This window comes from Durio zibethinus, chromosome 6 (genome assembly GCF_047325235.1).
Source record: "Durio zibethinus cultivar Kanyao isolate XHJ-2024 chromosome 6, ASM4732523v1, whole genome shotgun sequence".
In the NCBI taxonomy this organism is placed as follows: domain Eukaryota; kingdom Viridiplantae; phylum Streptophyta; class Magnoliopsida; order Malvales; family Malvaceae; genus Durio; species Durio zibethinus.
This window is the reverse complement of record NC_143167.1, coordinates 23,457,010-23,469,069: the sequence shown is the minus strand read 5'-3', so window position 1 is coordinate 23,469,069 and position 12,060 is coordinate 23,457,010.

Below are 12,060 nucleotides of genomic sequence, written 5' to 3'. Positions count from 1 at the left end.
CCAAGCACAACATTCCATCTATCATCTATCTAAGTTTTTTTAGAATACTAGTTAAAATGTCTTGTGCAGGTAATACTGGCATTTATGGGACAAGAATTGCATGTAAATTTAGAAGTCACACTTATAAGAGCCAACTGCATGGCAAGTCAAGCTAGAATTCCGGTGCATCGGATCATTCATTATACTGTCATTGTTGCATTTCCAAACCTGACATGTCAGAATAAACCAAAAAAAGAGGTTAATTTCATCAAAATAAAGCACAGAAAACCAAAATCATGCTGATCCAAGATTACCTTGTAGTCACTACCAAAAGATGAACAAACCACAATATTACCAGAAGGATGGAATGTAACAGCAGAAATATGCGCATCCATAAAAAATGTCAGTATCATTATAATATTTCATTTCTAATATTGGGACATAGTATATTTTAAACTACATGCAATTCAATTGCAATCTTCCCTTCATTAATAAGAATTGAATAAAAGAGTGTGTTTGGACTATGGATTTAAAGGAGGAATTTCATTTGTAGAGAGAAAATTTAAATTCTAAAAGCAAATCAGCTTGTTTGGCAGAATAAAATTTGAAATTGTCAAAATTTGAACAATTTTACAAGCTCAAATATCTTATTTCAAATTCCAACTCTTGAGGTAGAATTTAAGAAATTGCTGGCTTTTTCAGTACGATATGAAACATTTATTATGTTTCATTTTTTCACAGCATTCTCTTTAACTCTTAACTACAAAACTTATGTGTTATATATGTCTTGACTTTTTATATTATTAATAGCATCTCTACATTTTACAAATCTACTAACACCCATATTGCATATTCCTCTTCATGTTTTTTTATTCTACCTTTAATATCATTGTTTTTCTTTTATAATTTTTTCTTATCTCAGCAAATTCCAATACTCAAAATTTCATTCTAAGAAATACTTGTCCAAACAATGCAATTTTAAATGCTATTATTTTAAATTGATACATTTTAAAATCCCTTCGTTTCAAAAATTCAAAATTCCTCATCGAACGCACACTAAGAGAAAAACAGAGAGAATAAATGTGTTTTTTAGACAAAAAAGAGGTCTGGTTCATCGTCACCAGAAAAATTGAACTACAAAATCTTAAAGTGCCATATTTTCATAGATCATGGCAGTATGAAAGTAGAACTAGCACTCTGGCCTATCATGCAGATAATAGTTCATCAGACATTTCATTTTCTATTTTTTGTGGAGAGGGGTTAAATTAACCCGTTCCACTGTGTGGTTCATAAACAATGGTTGATAAGTTAAACTCCTTGTTTTCAGACCCTGATGCCCAAAAGTTGAGGCAAACTACACCAACTATGCCGTCTTCAGCAAGCTTCACTTCAAAAGTGCTCATCACAGAGCCATCAAGGGAGAGAGCCACTGCAGTCACAATTACCTCTAAAATTAGTCTAGAAGATATCAATTATGGTCGATAACAAATAACATTTCTCAGAAGACACGTTATCATAAAACATTATTCAATTTACCTTGCCATCATCGCCTGGATGATGGCTTCTCTCACAAACTTGAACCTGAAAGACAGCATATTTAGAAGTTTTCAACTTCCAACTTATTGCCAAAAACAGAAAGTTATGGTATAAAAATTTGTATTCCATAATGGGTATAGCACACATGCAAAAGGAATCCGTATACAGTTTGATTTAACCCACTTACATCCATTAGGCTACATGTCCAATATGATTTAAGCAGCAGAAATAAAAATACCCTCACCTCAGAAATTCCACGATCATCAAATAGGCTGTAAAATTGGATGCAATAATTTTCTGTGCGTAAGGCAACCAACCCAGCAGTTTGATCAAAGGCAATCCCATTACCTTCCTGAAACACACAATAAAAATGAGTAACTAACTTCTATTAGCAGAAAATGGAAATACATACCAAAGTCGACCATATCAAAGGCCCCAAGGCAATGACAATTAATATGTATTGGGATTTGTCTTAATCTCATAATTTCACATCGAAAGTTAAGTGAGTTTGAGTTTATTTTGTATTCTATGTCAAGAATTTAATAAATGTATAAGGGGTTTCATCTTAAATAAGATGTTTTAGTATTAGTTTAGTAATCCAAAATAGTTAGATACCAAGAGAATATCTAAGTGAGTAGACTATTAAAATGAGGTAATTGAGTTTTTGGTTAAGTTTTGTGTAAGAAATTTTTGGTGATTTTTCTCATTCCAAAAGTCTACAAGTTAGTAAAGATTTATTTGTTAGTGGATTGGATTTGGAGTAGATAATTTTGAGTTGGACCGAAACAAATATATTTGTGTGATCTTATTCTTGATTTGAGCTTACTATTTTATGTGCAGATGTTACATGTACGTGTTAATTTCTCAATAAGTGATATCAGTGCAAGGTTCGTGGGAAGAAGAGGTAGGCCCAAGAGATCGTGAAGCAAGTATTTCAAGATGTCTGAATAAAATATGTTTAGTATGCCTATGCCTAAGTATGAGATTTCATTATTTGATAGAAAGAGTAATTTTATGTTATAGCAAAGTATGATTCAAGATCTGTTGGTATAACAAGGGTTGGATTAAGCATTAAAGAATAGTAAACATGAAGGAATGTCTAATAGTAATTGTAATAGAATTAAAAAAAAAAACTGTTAGTACTATTAGATTGACGTTAGTTCTAAAGGTAAAATATAATGTGTTGACGGAGAATACTCTAAAAAGTTTGTAGGATAAGCTTGAGGGTATTTATATATTGAAGTTGTTGATTAATAAATTATGTTTGAAGATGGATCTGTATTTTCTAAAGATGAAAGAAAATACGAGTCTTTATAATTACTTGAATGAGTTTAATAGATTGGTTTCTCAATTACTGGCAATTTTTGTTAATTAGTTAGAAGATGAAGAGAATGCCTTAATTTTGCTGTCATCTTTGCTTAAATCTTATAGATCTTTAGTTCAGATTTTATTAGTAGATAGGTCTGCTTTAAAGTTAGATAATGTGACTACTTTATTACATGAAAATGAAAGTTTTATAGGAACACAGAACTCATCATTTGGAGGGATTATATTAACTGTAGAGGGTTTTGATCGAGAGAGAACTAAAAAAATGGTTGATAAATCAAGAAAGAGATTTAAGTTAAGAGATAGAGATTACAGTGATATAGAATGCTATTATTGTGGTGAAAATGATGAATGATAAGAAGAAATCGGATGAAAGAAAGAATGATACTGCTGTTGTTGTGTCTAATGATGATGATGTCATTTTAACGACTTGTATACATAAGATTCAAACTTTAAAAAGTGATAAAGGTTGAGTTTTAGATTCAACTGCTACAGTCCATAACTATAATGATAAGAGCTGCTTTATGGAGTTTGATGAGAATGAAAAGTATAGGGATATTATGGTTGCCAATAATGAAAATGTGCAAATTTAAGGCATTAGGAGTGTTCACTTTAGATTTCATAATGATATTGTTAGGACGCTTTGTCATGTAAGGTATGTCTCGAGTTATAACTACAATTTAATTGTTTTAGGTGAGTTAGCTTCTCGAAAGTATACATATTATAGTAGTAATGATTCGTTGAAAATGTACTAGAATAGCAGTGTGATTTTACAAAAAAATAGGTCAAAAATCACTTGTACATACTTGATGGAGGCTCAGTTGCTGGGATTCCTATGACAAAAAAAATGAAAAAAGGTAAGTGTGTAAGCTTTGTAGATACTGTTGAATTGTTTAAAGATTCAAGTCAACGGAGGATTTGTGAGGATTTGTTGGGATTTGTCTTGAATCTCATAATCTCACATTGAAAGTTAAATGAGTTTGAGTTTGTTTTATATCTCATATCGAGAGTTTAGTAAATGTATAAGGCATTTCACCCTTATAAATAAGATATTTTAATTTTGGTTTGATAATCTCGGATAGTTAGACACCAAGAGAAAGTTAAGTGAGTAGGTTATTAAAAGGGTGTAATTGAGTTTTAGGTTAAGTTTTGAGTAAAAACTTTTTTTGTAACTTTTTTCATTCTAAAAGTCTCGCAGTTATAAAGATTTATTTATCAGTAAATTAAGTTTGAAGTAGAACATTTTGAGTTGAGCCAAAATAAATATATTTGTGTTTTTATTCTTGATTTGAACTTGCTATTTTGTGTGTGGATATTGCATATGCGAATTGATTTTTCAATAAGTGATATCAGGGCTGTGGTGATCTCCAACAATATGCACATATTCTATGCACAAAGTTAGAAGGGCTTTTATGGGTTACTTATAAGTTCACAACCATGAGGTGTAAGCAATTTTGACAATTATGGATTATCATAGGAGTGCAAATCCGTAGTTTGGTGTTAATCATCACCGAGCAATAAATTATTTACACAGGATCTGTAAAATTATATGGAAAATTAAAATATGCAAATCATCCAGTTATTTCAGTCAAGCAAATGCTTGATAATAATAATAATAAAAAAAACTCAGGAAGCTGATCACATTTAACTAGAAAGCAAAATGATGTACATATTTCCAAGATGAGTAGAAGTGAGCTACCCAGAAGCTAAGTGAGCTAGTGCAGACTTGAGAAAATAAAAATAAGGAAAGTATAGAGAGAAGAAGAAAGAAGAGATTTCAGAATTTGGTATATATTTTTAGAATGATTCCAAATGGTCGTTACATGCCATTAATATTTCTCATAGACTCGGACGCGACAGAACGCAGCTGTAACTAACCCAGCTGTAACAACTAATCAACCAACTTAACAGAATTTAAATGGTATTAAGCTTATTAGACCAAACATGACAATTTGGCCTACAAGCCCAATTACTATTGACTGTGATTTAACCTGTAACAATATACCCCCTGAAGAAGATCTTTATCTTAAAGGATTAAAGGAAGGAAACTTCCGTTGAAGATCATAAAGAATTTCCCAAGTGGTTTCTTTTGAACAATAGTTACTCCATTGCACAAAAACTTCAATAACCAACCTACCCTTCTTCTTGTTCATTCTTTCATCCAGTATAGCTATTGGTTCTTCGGCAATAGTATCATCAGAATCCAACAGAGGTAGATGTGATTGTACTATTGTTTTCCCACTTGCTTTTTTAATTGGGAGACATGAAAAACTGGATGAATACGAGCAGTTGCTGGCAGTTCCAACTTGAAAGCTACTGGTCCAACCTTTTCTAGCACCTTAAAAGTGCCAAAGAACTTGGTAGCCAATTTCAAACATGACCTGTTAACGACTGACAGCTGCCTGTATGGTTGAATCTTGATGTAGACATAATCTCCTATGTCAAATTACCTGTCAGACTTGTGCTTGTTTGTTTGCTGTTTCATCCAATTCTGTGCTCTAGTAAGGTGAAACTTAAAGAGCTGAATTGCTGCTTCTCGTGCTCTCAAACTTCAGTCAATCTAGCTACTTTAGAATCGCCAGGTAAATAGGGCATATAAGTTAGAGCAGGCTAGCCATATACTACTTCATAAGGAGTAGAATTAATGACAGTGTGATGGCTGGTGTTATACCACCATTTTGCCTAGGGTATCCATTTCACCCATTCCTTAGGTTTCTCCCTTGTCATGCACCTAAGGTAAGTTTCCAAACATTTGTTCACCACTTCCACTGTCCATCAGTTTGAGGATGGTATGAGGTTGACAACTTCAGCTCAGTACCTAGCAATTTGAATAATTTCTTCCAAAAGAGATTGGAGAAAATCTTATCCATGTATAAAACAATGGTATTAGTCACCCTGTTCAGCTTATATACATGATCCAAGTAAAGTTGAGCGACCGTGATGGCAGAATAAAGGTGTGAAAGTGGGATAAAACGAGCATATTTGCTCAATCTGTCTATTATGACCATAATCAACTCTTTACCAAATGACCTAGGAAGCCTTTCAACAAAATCCATAGAGATATCTGACCAGATTCTTTCTAGAATTAGGAGTGGCTGCAAAACCCCTAGGGATGCTGCTGTGTCGTACTTACACCGTTGGCAAATGGCACATTGTTTTACAAACCACACTAGTCATCTTTTTGATAGTGACTTCTCTCCCAGAATGACCCCCATCAGCAAAGTTATGGAAGTAGTTTAACAATTCTTATCTTAAACCTGAATTGTCTCCCACCACTAACCTTAATTTTCTCGTCAACTGGTCAGCATGCCATGTATATTTGGAAGATGTATCTGGATTACGACTAAGCTTATGAAGCAGCTTAATTATAGTAGGATCTTCAACTCATGATCGTTTGATTCTATCAAATAAGCCACTCTCCAAAACTAAAATGGCACACAGCATGGCATGTGGTCTTCTATACAGGGCATCTACAGCTGAATTGGATGTTTCGTTTCTAAAAACTAGCTCAAAGTCATAACCCATCATTTTAGCTACCCATAACTGATGAGCAAGGGTTTTGGCAGTTCACTCTACCAAAAATTTCAAACTTAGATGTTCAATTTTAATCTGGAAGTGTCTCCCAAACAAATAAGAACTCCATTTTTTAACTGCTGCTAACACGGCTAATATTTCTTTCTCATATACTGATAAAAACTAGTGTTTAAAAGATAATGCCTGGCTGAAATAAGCAATCAGTCTCCTTCTAGCTCAAAACAGCTCCAATACCAATGTTGGAAGCATCAAATTCAACAACAAAGGTTAAATTCAAGTCAGGCAACGCTAACACAAGAGTTGAAACCATTGCTTGTTTGAGTGCTTTAAATGCCTTAGTAGCTTATTCCTTCCAATTGAAGCCATTCTTCTTTAAAAGTTCTGTTAATGGCTTCGACATGGAGCCATAACCCCTTATAAATCTTCTGTAGTAAATAGTTAGGCCCAAAAAGCCTCTTAATTCCTTAACACTGTTGGGAAGTGGCCACTCTAACACATAAACTACCTTTTTCTTATCCATGGCTACCCTATGCAACTAATCACATGCCCCAAGTATTCTATTTTTGTTGCCCTAAATTCACACTTGGATAGCTTTACAAACAATTGGTACTATACCAAGACTTCAAACACTTGCTGGAGATGCATAAGGTGACTCTGTCAACTGTTGGAATATATTAAGATATCATTAAAAAACACAAGGACAAACCTTCTGAAGAAGGGTTGGAATATGTTGTTCATAAGATTTTGAAAAGTAGCTAGGGCATTTGTAAGGCCAAAGGGCATCACCAAAAACTCGTAATGACCATGGTGTGTTGGAAAGGCTGTTTTGTATGTGTTTGCGTCTACCATTCTTACTTGATGGTTCCCCGACCACAGGTCCAATTTAGAAAACCAACAGGCTCCAGTCAATTCATCTAAGAGCTTTTCCACCAATGGAATGGGAAATTTATGCTTTATAGTCTACTTATTCAGTTGTCTATAATCTACACATAAATGCCATGACCCATCATTCTTCTTTACTTACACCACAGGACCAGCAAAGGAACTGGGGTTGATAATTCTATCATCTTTCATTTCCACCACCAGTCTCTCAATCTTAATTTTTTGGATAGAAGGGTACCTATATGGTCTGATTTTGATAGCTTGAGTCTCATCTTGCAAAAAAATTCGATGATCATGACTCCTAAGAGGTAATCCTTTCGGTATCTCAAAAACCCACAAAAACATAGACAACAGATTTTGTAACTCCATTAGTAGTCTGCTAACTTCCTGAATTGCATCTTGAGCTGAAACCGACTGTGTGGCCTGTATCCAAGTGAGCATCATCATATAAGAGTTGCATGAAGCTAAGTTTAATTTAGCTATTTACTTTCTGGTGGCTACTTGTACTTTTCTTTCCACAACACCTTGTAAAGCGTAGCTATGACTTTCCACAGCAAATTGTATTGAAAGATTAGCAAAGTCCCAAATGATAGGTCATAAATTCTGTAACCATTGAACACCAAGCACCATGTCACACCCTATCAGTGGCCAGACTAAAAAATCAATTTGCTGTAGCATTCCTCGAGCTTTCCACAGCACACCTATACAGCTTTGTTTAACCACTAATTAATCACCATTAGCCACAGTTACAGTCATACTATCCACTAGGGCTAATTTACAACCTAACCATTTTTATACAGCTTGATTAAGGAAGTTATGAGTGCTTCCTAAATCAATCAATATTATAATCAACTGGTTTTTAATCTTGCCTTGAAGCCTTATGGTCTGGGGACCAGCCGTACTACTTAAGGCATATAAAGAATGATTAGCTTATTTAAACTTCCACTGTCTTCATTGCTAGGCTCCTCAAACAGCTTCAAACAATCTGAAAACTCATCTTGTTTTATGAGTTGTTCTGTTCCTTCATCCATCAATAATTGATACAAGTGGGATGGCATACATCTATGTCCTGGTACAAAATTAGTTCCACACCACATGCATAGCCCTTTTTTTTTCCTTTTCTTGCTTTCCTCCCTTGTAGGTAATTTATTGCCCTTAAGTAAAGTAGTGTCTGGTTTAGAATTTGATGGTTTGTATGTATTGTTTGGGTTGATGTTTTTGATTGGTTGTCCATATGTTAAGAAAAAGGTCTTGGGTGTAGGAAGTATACCAGAGTAGGTCGATTCAGTGAGGTTCTGAGCAATAGTTTAAATGGGTGGGGTTGTTAATGGTGTTTTGTATGGTGTAAAGGATTTTCTAGGTATGTTAAAAATAATGGATTCTGTTTGTTTAGCTAAATGGTAAGCATAGGTTAAAGTCTAGGGATAAAACATTTTGACTAGTTTTGAAATTTTTGGGTTTAGGTTGCTGATAAATATACTAAGGGCATATTCATTTGAAAGTTGTATCATGTTCAACAATCCTTCAAATTCATCATAATATTCATCAACAGTACCATTTTGCTTAAAGCTAGCACCATTTTACTTAAAGCGAGCCAACTCAAACATAGGGTCAAAGAACTCATTTTCATCAAATCTAGAACGCATCTCAATAATACACTAATGCCAAAGTATCTCAGTAATGTTACCCCTGTTCTTCATGAAGCGTTGATCCCGTTGGAGAGCTTTGCCATCAAAATGCATCATCACTACCCTAACTTTGTCTGAATCTCTGGTCTGATATGCCTCAAAAAATTGCTCAATCTTTAACAACCACCCTCTGAAATTTATCCCATCAAATCGAAGGCACCACCTTAGAGTATTTAGTTTGGAACTCCTAAGGATGATGAAAGTTCAGTAAATGACAGAGCCTGTTTAGCTGATGAAATCACAACTTCCATATATTCTCTGGAATCGATCTCCTTGGGTGACCCTTCCCTTCCTGTCTTGAACTGTTGAAACATTTTCTGTATTTTAGCTTTCATTCTTTCCATGGCACTTTTAACTGCAACGTGAATCTCTTTCCTCAGTTTTTCCTTCAACTAACCAGACTTAGCTTCAAAGTTATTGTTTAATTTTTCCCACTCTTTTGCAATTAAACAACGTCTCTTTGTAACCTCGTCGTGACCTCGTCCGTCATGGCAGAACTGCAAGCTTTGATACCAAATGATGCAGGTATTTCCAAGATGAGTAGAAGTGAGTTGCCCAAAAGCTCAGTAAGCTAGTGCAGACTTGAGAAAATAAGAATAAAGAGAGTATAGAGAGAATAAGAAAGAGAGAGATTTCAGAATTTGGTGTATATTCCCATAATGATTCCAAATGGTCGTTACATGCCACTAATATTCCCCACGGACTCGGGCGTGATACAATGCAGCAGCTATAACTAACCCAGCTATAACAAATAATCAATCAACTTAACAGAATTTAAATGGTATTAAGCTTATTGGACCGAACATGACAATTTAGCCTATAAGCCCAATTATTACTAATTGCGATTTCATTTGTAACAGAAAAGGTTCCTAAAATTTAGGTTGTGCTGATCAGAACAATCTTTATCCTAGAAATTGTCTTCAAAATTCCCTTTGAAGGCATTTTCAATAAATGAATTTGGTTATCTTCACAAGATATTCTAAAACCAATGAGTTCGTACTTTGTACAATAACTACAATTAAATAATACTCTCTAAAAAACCAAAAAGCATGAACATAACTATGACACAACATACTATCGATCAAGTCACAATAGCATATGATTTAGCTTCTACCCATTTCATAAAATAATCAATTATTATAAAGATGAATTTATGCCCATGTGATGCTTTTGGAGTGATGGGACTGATCATATCTATGCCCCATATAGAGAATAACCATAGAGGCGCCAAAACATACAAAGCTGAAGGAAGAGCATGGATCTTATCAACATAAATCTGACATTTATGACATTTTTGGCATAATCGATACAATCACTCTCTATTGTCAACTAATAATAGTCAGCCATCGTAATTTGCCTAGCCTTCATGTGACCATCCATGTGTGCTTCACAAACTCTGTCATACGTTTATTCAAGAATCTTCTTTGCATTTATCACATCCATACATCTTAAAAGCATTTGATCTCGACTTCTTTTATAAAAGATATCCCTATCAAGAAAAAAACCCATAGCTAGCCTTTTGATAATCCTTTTATCATTTTTGATTGCATGCTCTGGGTATTGTTGACTTTTCATGTATTGCAGGATATCACAATACCATGGATTCCCATTCACTTATTCTTCAATACTTGAGTAATGTGCTGGTGTATCTTTCACATCCAACTTGGTGGTTTGGATTTTAGTATTTGCATCTATCTTGATCATTGTAGCTAAAATAGCCAATGCGTTAGCAATCTGATTCTCTTCTCTAAGCAAATGCTCAAATTGAATTTTTTCAAATTGTTTGACGAATTCAAAAATGTACTAATGAGATCAAATCAACTTCAGGTATCTTGTTTCCTACTACCCTCATAACTGATATATGACCAGAGTTGAATCTCCAAATACATCCAATACTTTGATTTTCTTTTCAGTTACTACTTGCAAACCCATAACACAAGCCTTGTATTCAGTCACATTATTTGTGTAATTGAAATTCAATCTAACTGTGATGGGATAATAATGTCCATCAGGAGTTATTAAAATTGCCCCAATACCATAATCTATAGCATTCGCAGCTCCATCAAAATACAATTTTCAAGGCATTTCAATAGGTTTTTTTTCTTCAATTTGAGAAATAGCTATCACATATTCATTGAAAAAATCAAGCTTCATTGGTTCATAATTTTTGGTTGCACGATTAGTAAGGAACTCAGTTATTGCAATTCCTTTAATTGCCTTTTGAGTTACATAGATAATATCATATTCTGAAAGCATAACTTGTCAACTTACTATAATTTCTGTCAATGAAGGCTTTTCGAAGATATACTTAATGGGACTCAACTTTGCTATAAGTTAAGTGGTGTGATAAAGCATGTATTGTATGAGCCTTTGAGCTATCCAAGCTAGTGCGTAACTTATTTTCTCTAATGGTGAATACTTGGACTCATAATCAGTGAACTTTTGACTCAAGTAGTAAATTGTTTGTTCCTTCTTGTTAGTTTCATTTATGCCATAGTACATAATCTATTTAATTTTTATATACTATTAAGTACAAAATTAAAGGCTTTCCCAGAATTGATGGCACCAGCACTGGTGAATTTGACAAATATTCTTTGACTTTATCAAATGCTTCTTGACATCATCATTTCATTTTCCTAGATCATATTTTTTAAGAAGCTTGAAAATAAAATTACGCTTGTAGGTGAGTTGAGAGATAAAATGAGCAAATATAATTCAATCTTCTCAAAAAGCCTTACACTTCTTTTGGGGTATGAAGAGGAGATAAGTTTTGAATGACATATATCTTATCCAGATCAACTTTGATTCTTTTTTCATTGACCATAAAGCCTAATAGTTTTCTTGATTTAGCACCGAATGTACATTTGGCAAGATTCAACTTTAGCTAGAATTTTCTAAACCTATCAAATAACTTTTTGAGATTGAATATGTGATCTTTCCTTCATGACATTTTGCAATCATATCATTCAAATATATTTCTATCTCTTTATACATCATGTCATAAAAGAGAATCTCCAATGCAATTTGGTAAGTAGCACTAACATTTTTTAATCCAAAAGACATGACTTTATAGTAAAATATTACCTACATGGTTACAAATATTATATTCTCCATA